Here is a 12,700-nt window from a genome sequence, read left to right as displayed (position 1 = left end):
GGTATAAAATGAAATTTAACATGAAAATAACACTTAGTAAATGAAAAACTACATTTATCAAATGATAATAGATTATGTAAATTCCCTTTTATACGATATAATACGTACATTTGGTACTTTACAAACTTATATAAAACTATTGGTATTCAGAGAATATTTGAACTGTTGCCAGTTTGATTTTTTTTGGATTATGTCAGTATAAAATTTGGATTATGGAGTTTTTGGGATTAGGGATACAATTCACTATGACAATGTTCGAAGTTAATAATTACTTCACTAGTGGTAAAAAATAAAAAATTGCAAATTTCCAAAACCACTTATATTATTCCAGAAAACATTAACATAATTGACATTCTCGAATATTAATTTAATGGAAATGGTCAGTTTAAAATTGGAAGGTTTTACTGGAATATTGAGCCGCTTGGTAGCCAAGTGTTGACATTACATATTATTAATATGGCGGAACCTATATCTAAAGCTGACTACATACAAGTTTTACCATCCATTTTATCGACAGATAAAAAATATCATAGAACAAAATGTTTTAAAATATAGTCTTAGTCTTAACAGACGTTTTTCTTTTTGGAGAATGCCAGTGGTAAACGGAAAAACGGTGCGGTTGTTATGGCTAGGTCAGTTTGCTGAGAATATTGTGGAATGTGTTTTTGTTCTTCAATTTAAGTCGGTTATCAATATCAGACGGCACGCGGTCAAGGTCAAGGTCACTGGACCACGCAGCGGCAGTGCGTAGTCGCTCTCTCAAGCATCCATGATTAAACTCTCTATAGTGCAAGTTTCTTCAACCTTTTTTAATCAAGAGCCACATTGTAAATTTTTGGAGGAAAGGCGGACCAGCAATATTTCAGGGCAGAAAGTCTAGCTCCCCCCAATACACCCACGAAGTTTTTTTTTCTAATTAAGAGCTTTTGTTGTGTTTACGTATGTCACTAAACACCTCCTAGTTTAGATATACAAATTCAAGCAGTTATAAATGCAGTAATATTGAAGTTAAGACAAACGTTTTAAAAGCACCTGCATATTATAAACTGCAATTACGGGACAATTTAACGATATTTTAAGCGGTAGCCACACATTATTTGAAGGCGGTAAGTTATGGTGTATATTTGTATATGAAATAAATTTGTGATTGAACTTAAAGCTTGAGTGTTATACCGCTTTATAATAACTTTATAATAAAGTACATGTACGTGTTGCATGCGTCTTTTTATAACTTTTTATTGTGGTTTGCAAGACACCTAAGCCTACTAAAAATTTTAAATGGTCTTTAACTCAATTTATATATATATGAGCAGTAATGACCATAATTATTTTTTTGTTTTAATTATTTATTAAAATATTATTTGAATTATAGTGTGTTTTGAAATTAACTTGATTATTTCATACCTTACATATCAGAACTGTCGCAAAAGATAATTTTATTTTGTTGCTATTACTCAAAACCGTACCTACCAATCCTACTAATAATATGAATGCGAAAGAGCCTTTGTTTGTTTGCTTTGCTTTCACGAAAGCTCTAAATATTATAAAATATTATCAATATTTTTCATCTTATAACAAATAAACACTTAGTGCCTTTGTTAATGTACTTCTAACTGTACATTTTTATAAAATATTAAGTATTAGATCTAAAAGACAATGTCACTATCTAACTTTTACTATAAATTTAAAGACTGATATAAAAACCATCTTAGTTAACTTTTAACAGAATTGTTAGGCTTTTCTGATTATATATATATATATATATATATATATATATATATATATATATATATATATATATTGCCATTTATACAAATTTTATTAACGTAAACAAAAGTCGTTTGACAGGTATTTGGTCTTCCGACCATATGTTAGTTTAGTTATTTAAACGCATATGTGACAGATACGGCCAAATCTATATATATAAAAATGAAACTGTTCGTGTGTAACAGCATCACTCACAAACGGCTGGACGGATTCGCCTAATTTTTTTTTAATTTGTTCGTCTTGATCTGTAGAAGGTTATAGGATACTTTTTATCCCTTTCCCGATTCAGGATTCCGCCCCACTGGTTACAGAAATACCCGTAAGAAATGCATTGCAGCAAACATATGTTATTAAGTGAAAGAGTCTTTTCAAATTTTTAATCAGCTGTTCTTTGTAAACATATATAATGCGACAAAAAATATATTTATATATAAATTTCTTTACACTTATAGTTTTAAAGCATAGAGTAAGCTTAAGAGAAACGACAAATTTTGTTTAAACTGTTTCTGCAATCATAATATATAAAAATGAATGTTTGTGTGTTTGTCCTTTATAGACTCAGAAACTATTGGACCGATCACTATGAAAATTTGTATTTTTCTATGTAGAAGGTTTATACGCAATGCCCATTGATGTAACTAACCACCAGGCTGTACTGCAAGATATAAAAGTTATCAAAGCGCCTGCACATTATAAACTGCAATTACAACACAGTAGTTACGTATATTAAAATATCCAAACACTATTTGAAGGCAAAGAAATATACGGGCAAAGCTTAAGAGACGCGTGCGAAGCCGCGGGAAACAGCTAGTTAAATATAATTAATTGAATCGTAAAACGTGAGGGCTCTGTGGTGTAATGGTAGCACATTCACCCGGCAAGTGAGAGATCCGAGTTCGAGTTCCGGCGGAGCAAGTACTTTTTGTTATTCAATGTTTATTGAAAAATTAAATAAGGCTATTGCCATTTATACAAATTTGATTAACGTATATAAAATAAGGGTATCATATACAAATTGTATGTAAAATAAACAAAATATTAACTATGAAACTAAATTAACTAAAATGAATATTAATTCTTACAGTTAATTTGACAAAACTTAAGATTGCAATACAAACCAATATCTATATACATAAAATGAATTTGGGCTAACTAAGCAATTCACGATCTAGAAGCGTTTATAAAGGTGCAAAGTTTACGAAATCCCGTGCGAAGGCGCAGGTTACTGCTGGTTGGAATTGAAATATAAATAACTTGTTTTTGTTGTTGGTGCTTGAATTTATTGAGATTAAGATTGTATAGCCTATTGTTAGAATAATCGTTTGAACGTATTGTGAAATTTTGAAGAATAAGTGCAATTTTATTAGTGCAAGGTAAATATATTTTTAGTGCGCCCATTTTTGGGATGCCTTGTATATTCATATATAGCTTCAATTTTTACCACCGTGACCCGTCATTAATAAATAATTGTATTTCTTGTATACATTCACACCAATATATTATCAAAATCCTATACGGAGATCACAGTTAAAAAATAATTATTCTTTATTCTCGCTTTAGTTTCAGTTTATTTGGAACGGTAACACTTGATTGAATGTCAAATCCTGGACAGACTGGCAGATAGATTGCCAGGAGCAACCCAAGTTTAATTACACTTTGTGTCCTGTACTCGCCGGCTACAGGCTTTGTGTTCTCGGAACAGATAGACAGACGGGCATAAGACGATCAGTCTATCGATTGATGGAGGCAACCTTGAACCGATATAAACGTAAGCTCGTACTTTAGTTATAAATTCACTGGGTGTTACATTTGGTTATTGAATATTTTCTTTACGTATTAGTATGTACTGGTATGTAGTAGGTACAATAGTTAGGTACTAGCTCAGTATTAACGAAAGTTATACAATTTATTAAAAGTGGCCATTTACGATGGTAAGGTGTACTGCAGCACGCTGAAGTAGCGGTGCTCAAAGAGGCAAATATTTTCAAATGCTTCAAAATGTCATTTTCGGGGTAGGCCTATAGAAGTTTATTTTGGGAAATGTTTAAACGTAAGGTCGTAATGTTCATGCTACGCGCTTCGTTTTAAAGGAGGTTTTACAAAAAGGAGATTTATGAAGACATACTAACCAGAGAGTATATACCAATCTAATTAATAACGGTCTCAGTGCGCAGTTTATTAAATTTTTTATTTTTATTCTACGAATACGGTGAAAGAGGAATGTGGGAATTTATGAGAACCTACTAACAAGAGAATAGATATATATCTACTTTATAACGGTATGAGTATCCAAATGATGTCATTTGAGCTTCCTTACAGGTATTTGGTTAAAATGGGTACTTACTAACCAGAGAGTATATACCAATCTAATTAATAACGGTCTCAGTGCGCAGTTTATTAAAATTTTTATTTTTATTCTACGAATACGGCGAAAGAGGAATGTGGGAATTTATGAGAACCTACTAATCAGAGAATAGATACATATCTACTTTATAACGGTATGAGTATCCAAATGATGTCATTTGAGCTTCCTTACAGGTATTTGGTTAAAATGTATACTTACTAAGCAGAGAGTATATACCAATCTAATTAATAACGGTCTCAGTGCGCAGTTTATTAACATTTTTATTTTTATTCTACGAATACGGCGAAAGAGGAATGTGGGAATTTATGAGAACCTACTAATTAGAGAATAGATACATATCTACTTTATAACGGTATGAGTATCCAAATGATGTCATTTGAGCTTCCTTACAGGTATTTGGTTAAAATGTATACTTACTAACCAGAGAGTATATACCAATCTAATTAATAACGGTCTCAGTGCGCAGTTTATTAAAATTTTTATTTTTATTCTATGAATACGGCGAAAGAGGAATGTGGGAATTTATGAGAACCCTACTAACAAGAGAATAGATATATATCTACTAACGGTATGAGTATCCAAATGATGTCATTTGAGCTTCCTTACAGGTATTTGGTTAAACTGTATACTTACTAACCAGAGAGTATATACCTATATACTTAATAACGGTCTCAGTATCCATATTAATCCATTTTCAACTTCCTTCTAGGAATTTCGTTAAAAGGAAATTTGTGAATTTATGTGGGAGATTCTTGAGGACCTACTAACCACCGAGTATATACCAATAGCACACTGTAGCGGGGTACTGTATTTCGAGATAACCGAGTCAAGCAACATCGATCGTGACTGCTGATTGAATGGGTGACCGCCGAGTGATCATGTCCTTCAAAGCAGCCCACTTGCTCTTTTATTGGTGGTGGTTGGGAAGTCACTTTTAAGCCGTTGGTCTTCAGGTTATGTTTGAGAGGACTTCTTAGCCTTAACTTCACCTGGCAAAATAAGACATTCTTTACCTTACTATTTTTGTATACTTCATACATGGAGAGCACATGCTGTAAAGCGGAGTGTGACGTCATACTGAACTGAGTACGTTCTCCTTGTTGATCCAAGGTCGCACTACTATCAGTTAATAGGTTATAAACATTCCATTTAATTAGATTTCGATGTAAATGCTCTTTATTACCGAATGGCGCAGCAAATATTCTATGTATTGTATACGATTACTAAGCAAGGAGGTAGAGCCTACAAAAATATGCCAAATCCAGGACAGTTATAATGATTCTCGCTGTCGTAACTTCAGTGTACTTTCTTGTAAAAAGATTCTTATAAGATTATTTATTACAACTAAGTAATGGAATTGACAGCATAAAAGTAACGAAAACCCAAATGGTTTTGTTTTGATGTTTTGCAATATTATTCTACGAGACATGTCTCGTAATTGAGATATTCCAACTCCACCACTGGGACAAAAAAAATCAACATTACTGCAAGACTTTAATTTGTAGCGTTGTCGCTAAGCAAGAGATTAGTTTATTTTACTGATTTATTATTCTATGAATAGTTTTGTTGAGGATCTCAGTTTAGTTTGTTCAGTGTTACTTTAACTCAAAGTTTTATGTTTCAACAAATCTGCTTTCTTTTACACAAACCATGAAACTGAATTTTTTCCGTACAGTCACATATTTTTTATATTCAGAGAATACAAGATTAGAAGTAACAGTTTTTACGTGGTTTAACAATGTTTTTTAAAAAGCATTTGTTAATTAGAAAGTTTGTTTTTTATTAGAAATATTTAGCTGAATTTAAAACTTTTCATGCAACCGTGCTACAGAGTATTGCACTTTAAACAATGAAAACTTTATTGAATTTATATTCTGTAACGTCTGAACGTAAATATCTCCAAACATATGCTAGAACTGATGGATGATCTTAGAGTCGTGTGGTAATTAAAAGATAAAAGCTCGCAAGAACGGATCGCCCAATGGACGCTCAATAGGAAATGACAACTGTAGAAGGGAAATTACGTTCTGTGGCAGTATATTGGCTAGCCTGCGGCCTTCTTGAGTGCCTCTTAGTAGCCGACTTTCCTGTTATTAGGCTTTACAGTTCTCATTTACAGAAAAATACAGAATAACCATCTCATATATGTTTAAAGTAAGCAAATTTGGTAGAGCCTAAAACATTAAACCCTAGCATTCTTTTAGTGATGGCAAAACATGTATCTGTAATGCAAGTACATAATGTTGTAAAGGTAGGAATAATAAATGTTAAAAACTACAGATAAACGGATAAGTTTACTTTAACTAAGAGAATCCGGGACACTAACTTGGCTGTGATACACTTACATGGATATAGACAACGTCACGAGATAATTTGGCTACATTTTGCATTATGAATCCACAAATTATTTAAAAGTTTATTGATAAAAATGTTAGCAGTTTACATAACGACAAAACATATTACTTCACTGGTACTCAGATTTGGAAAGTTTTGTTTTGTTATAACAATTTAAATGGAGTTTGTCTTTTCAGACGATTTATTTTGTAGACTGGATTTGGACCATAAAATCAACACAAAAATCGATTTTTCCTTTTAGCAATTTTTAAAATTGTTTCAATAGATTTACTTTAAGACAAATTTCACATAAATAGGAAAAACATTACGATTTATGATAGATTTTTTGAAAGTGACCATAATAACTAAGTTTTACAGAAAACCATTTGAAACATTAAGATGATTTAATTTGTTTTGGTAGGCAGTGTTAATGTTTCTTTCTTCATAGTGTACTTTAACTCTGTAATAATGTAAGTGTTAATTTAAAAATAAACGTTTATACATAACTCAATTAACGGTTTTTATTCTGTTGCAATTAAAATGTCAAAAAATATGTAAGCCTATATTGTAAAAACTATTAGGTTAACACCTAATACTGCATTCGGGAAACTGGAGGCAATTTGCATAGTATAAGGACCATCCATGTATACATCGATGATAAGAACTCAACCTAGTTCGTCATGAATCGATAAAAAGAAAGAAATCGATGTCAGTCGATAGTGGGGAGATCCAAATAAGAGCGCAGTGGAAGGTTTAATATTACTAAGTAATACAATTTTAAAGGTCGCAAAACTCACTTTAAAAGTAGCTGTCATCGCCAGACGTACAAATAATTGTTATTTATATCAGTTTTATCTTGATAAAGAGATATAATGATAAATATGAGGTCATTTCCATACCTTTATCTCGTTGGCTGATGCTGAGATAATTATTGGTTCCATGCTTGATGGATTTTTATCGTGACAGGCTAAAAAAATAAAACCTGTGAAAAATGAATGTTTTTCTCTATTTTAATCCCTTATGCTATCCAACCAATTTCGAACCCACCCCCAAAACTCTACCGACTGACGATTTAACTTTCTCAGGAGAACGTCCTCTATAAAGTGTGTAAGAATCTAGGATTGTCTTATCTACTGGCTGTTGGTGTGCACCTCCTGGACTAAGTTGGTGCGAGATGTTGCATGTGTATTTCGTCCCAAAGAAGAGAGTGAAATTAGTTTTAGGCTTACGCCGTGTTATAAGGAACATAAGTTCGTCGAAGCATTGCTTATATAATTAAAGTCTTGAAAAATGTAGGCTTCAATGTGGAGAACCAAATTTAGTCAACAGCTGTTAAACTAAAAACTGTTTCGAACCTTGAAGTTGGTGGTCAGCCAGATGACGTTCGTCTTCGTCTTGTGGTCTTGTATCTTGGTTTATTTTGGTCACTGTTGTAAACACTGACTTCAATCTTGCCACTAGGGTTCAAGTTACAGTCCATAATCGCTAGCTCGTAATTTGGGACGTACAGGAACTTGGTCAACATCTTTCAGCAATGCTCCTAATGATTATGTTCTTAAATCTATTGCTTGGCCTTTGAATTTTTGTTTGTATATTATTTATAGATGTTATACACATTAAAGCATCTCTGTTGTACTGCCACATAAAAAACCTATAGATTTAATTTGTTTCCACTCTTTGAAAATTATGTTTTAATTGAAAAAATGTAAAATTTTTAACTTTAAGTAGTAATGTATATTACTATTACTGAATGGAAAGTTTAAGGTAATATTTAAAAGGAAATTCTTTAATATCTATGATATTTAAAAATCACATAAAGCTTGCTGTCTATGACGGACGATAAGTCTACGACAGATCCATATTCCAAGGGGACAGTGTCAGTGTCAGTATGTTAATCTCACCCCCCCCCCTCCATATACCTGTGTATATAACACTTCAGCCAAACAATACGAGCGTAACAGGTCGCTGTTCGGGTAGGGTACGATAAGCGGACCCGGTTTTTTATATCGAAATTGGCAAACGATACTACTTAATCATAACCACCGATATAATCAATCGGTACTGATTATTTTTAAAAATTAACATAAATAATCTATATCAACAGCTGTAAACACTTTCAAATAATACACGTAAGGTAATATTTCAATTTTACATTTATAATTAACATTTGATTATTAAAAATGGCAGTCAATTTTAGAAAACTACACACACGACATTGCTTTGAAAGATGATTAGACATGTTTTACGTGGCTTCAACATGTTGGACTCGTACTGAAAAATCCATTATGTGAAATTTGTGGGAAAGAAACAACTGTAACTGTGAGAGGAGCAAATATGGCCGTCTTCAGTTTTACTAATTTTGCTTATAATAATTTGTTTCATCACTGTAAGTAATAAATCCATATTTTAATTAAAAACATGATTTTTATTGAGGACTATAGATACTTTTATATCGATTGATAGTCTAGGATTTGATGTGCGAATATTAGGCATCGATGATTACATTCTTCGATATAAAAAACCGGGTCCGCTTATCGTACCCTACCCCGCTGTTCCAATATATACAGAACGACAGATCGTTACCTTGCGTTCGGATGTCAGTGTCTGTGTCTGTAGAGAGAAGTAGTGTCTGTAGAGAGAAGTAGTGTCTGTAGAGAGTAGTTCTTCTACAATAAGTTCACTTTTACAACTGTTAAGCATTTAATTAATTACTATTAAACTGTGATCTAGGACACAAGTCGCTATGTTACATACATATAATTGTTGGAGTATTCTGTATGGGTTACAACAGGTGTTGCTGATCAAACAATATCAATATGACATCCGAGACGTGCAAGAAGAGATCAACTAAACCCACAGTGTTGTGTCCGAGTGTAGATCTAATGAGCTGCTCTGGCAGATACTATTGAGCTCTAAATGTGCACGTGTTGGAATATATTATACATGATACTGCTTATCTGGGCGTGCTCTGCGAGACGTTGGGGTAATTTATCCCTCATACAAAAAAGATTACATTTAATGTTGCCGTTTAATTTAAAACGAATTTACTATACAGGTTAACGTAATTCAAATAATAATTAGTTTTATGTATAACTAATTTAAAACTTGAAATATCATTAAAGTTGACAAGGAATTCGGCTCAGACCATTAATACAATCTTAAAACATTAAAATGATCTACCTTTTCTTTTTGAAGGCACAACAAATTCCCATGTAGTTGTAGTGGAAATAATATGTAAGAAATTGTCATATTTCTCGAAATGCAATAAGTACAAACGTTACTTTCACCAAACTCTGGACGTATTTAAATTTTTATATCTGGGTAAAATAGTTTAACTGTATTTGAAGAGGCATTGAAGGCTATTTTTAGATAACCAAAAGTGAGCGCTCCAACATAACCATACAAAAACTTAAGGTGTAAGTTGATAAAACAAACATTTAGGCTTATTAAATATACTTGAATATGAAATAAAAACAAAGAAAGTTCCATAAACGATGGCCAAATCAGCCTTACTTTAACTGACGCCTTACTATTCAGGTGGCTTTCGATGGCAAAATTTTATAACGAACTGAAAAAGAAACCTAAGGTATCAAATGGAATTTTGATTTATAATGAACAAAAAAATGTAGCCTATGGGTATGTGTACTAAAATTACAAATATGCTACAAAAGTACGAATGACCTTGTATGAGTTTGTAAGCGCCAAAAATGGACTTTTTCTGATCTCTAAGACGGTAGGCGCTTCATCTTATTTATGACGAGAAATATTTCATGCTCACTTTAGCTCCAGACTCGTAACTCCCTTGCTCTCACATGGATACTTCTGTATATCCAACTTCGATATCCGTCATCTCCTCCACTGATCTATCAATACCTACAGAACCTAGAATACTTCAAGTATTATTTATGCAAGCCGTTCCTTCCGTTCTTTCTTTCCATGTGGTTTACGTCTCCAATTTATACGGAAAAGGTATTGTGTAGACATCCAATAAAATATGAGTTCACATTTTGTTGGTAAACCAAGCACTTCCATTACTTCAGTAGTAAAATTAACTAACGAATTGTAATAAATCCACGAGTATTTTATTAAAATATTTATGTCACGTTGAGGAAAACCATTTCAGCCATTCATTAATGTTATGTTGTAAACATACTTAAATAGTTAATTTAATTCGTGTTTATAAACGAACTAGTCCAAGTTTTTACAATTTGCAACGCTAACGCCATAGAACTTAATGTCGCAAAGTGTCAAGTTATTACTTTTGAGCGTCGACAAACACAGAGTAACCATAACTACCACGTAAATGGTTATCGATTGAAAAGAGTGGACACAAAGTGCTGTGACACATTATGATATCTTCACTAAGATCCTAAGTACGTATCATCCATGTCACAGCAAGAGCATGTAAACTTCTAGGATTCATCATAAGGTCTACCAGATATTTTCAATGAACTTGGTGTCTGGCGATCTTGTTCCTCCTATCCTGAAATACGGTTCTGTGGCATGGTGGTCATACCGACTCGGACATCACAAGATACTGAACAGGTTCCAAGTCGGATCTACGCGGTTGCTGGGAAAAAGACCTAGTTACATCTTTATGGTCACCCCTTAGATTGCTGTTGCCGCTCAGTTTCGTATTCCGCCTCTGGCCCAGAGACGGAAGTGTTGACCTTGTGACATTATTTAATCTGGTCAATGGCATGATTGACTATCCAAATCTCCAGAGCAACATTCCACTTGTGATCCCTTGAGGGAATAGATGAATGACAACCTTTCAAAATAAATTTGAGCTAACCAATTACGCTTACAATGGCAGCGTCTCGAGGAAGTTGAGGTTGGTAATTCGCCTTGTTACCCATTCTGACTATTTTGGGTGCCACATTTATTACGTTCTGTTTATCCAATAGATACTGTTTTGCAGCAACAGTTTCATTAGTTTACAGTGACGAATCAAAGTTCTTCAGTTACTGAAAGAGAAATTATGTGCAAAAAATATGTTATCTTATGAGGAATAACTAACGTCTAGGCTTTCTGGTACACACCACGTTGAAAGTACTTGTACAAATACATTCTTGAGATATTTTAGCCTTGCTATGGAGCCATCTTCAGTCACCAGATGTTTAAAAATGTAAATAATTCTTCTCTGAGAATTTTCCGAATTTCGAACTCTTATCCTACAAGAACCCCCCCCCCACCCTAAAACTTGTTCCCTTTATTAAAACTATGTAAAATGTTGAAGATATTTTGTCAATTCATTAATTTCAACAACGGTACTTCATTTTATTTATGTGTATGTAATTCATCCCATTACATTGTTTCTCACTAGTGCCAGGAATAACGTCCTGGAAGTCATGGTTCTTATAACATTTTATAAATCATAAATTAAAATAATTTTTATAGAAAACGAGTACTCCCTTTCATTGTTTATTAACTTGAGTTTTAATTGATAAATTTTATTGCATTTTGGTACAATTTATAGTAAACTAAATAAGATTAAACGTAAATATATACTCTCAACGATTTAAATTTTCAAATTAAAATCCATATTACATAGTTCTTGTGTTAAATGAAACGTAAACAACCAAGTTGCTTTAAGTATATAAGTGTAAAATTGCCACTGGAGAAACTAAGTAGATTTTCTCTCGTTTTGTATGAATGAGATCTAAGAGATCTGGAAGTTTCTGATCTTCAGTTAAAGTCGCATTTGTGTATGTAATTTGTATAACTAATTTAACTCTGCCTGGTGTGCAATACTTTGCCTTCTCCCCGAGTTTACTTAATGTCTGGCCTGAACTGCGTTCTACACTTCCATTACACCGCTGTTTGTATGCTCTAACATTGTCAAGGATTCTTGGTAATGTTATGCCGATTATCTTCAAAACTTCAAAGTTATTTCTGTTCCCAATCTAAACTATTAATAATTGAAAGTAAATTTATAATAAAGGTAAGTGCTACAATAATACATCTATTTCAAATATAAAAAAATAATAGCTATTGTTATATTTTGTCAAAAATAAAAATAGTGCTATGATAAAATTCAATGTTTTATTGACCAACATGTTTCTTATTTTAAATATTCCTGATTTTTAGCTAACTTATAGACCATGATAAACTGCTCTGGAATTTTTCTTTTTTATTTGTTAATTTACAATATTGTTAATTTAATGTTATGTAATTAACGTTATACTAGTACAAAGAGCTGTTAAAAACAATGTTTTCTGGCATAAAGACTTA

Source organism: Homalodisca vitripennis, chromosome 5 (assembly GCF_021130785.1).
Source record: "Homalodisca vitripennis isolate AUS2020 chromosome 5, UT_GWSS_2.1, whole genome shotgun sequence".
Taxonomy (NCBI): Eukaryota; Metazoa; Arthropoda; class Insecta; order Hemiptera; family Cicadellidae; genus Homalodisca; species Homalodisca vitripennis.
The sequence above is the reverse complement of the archived record's forward strand: the minus strand, read 5'-3'. Positions refer to the sequence as shown.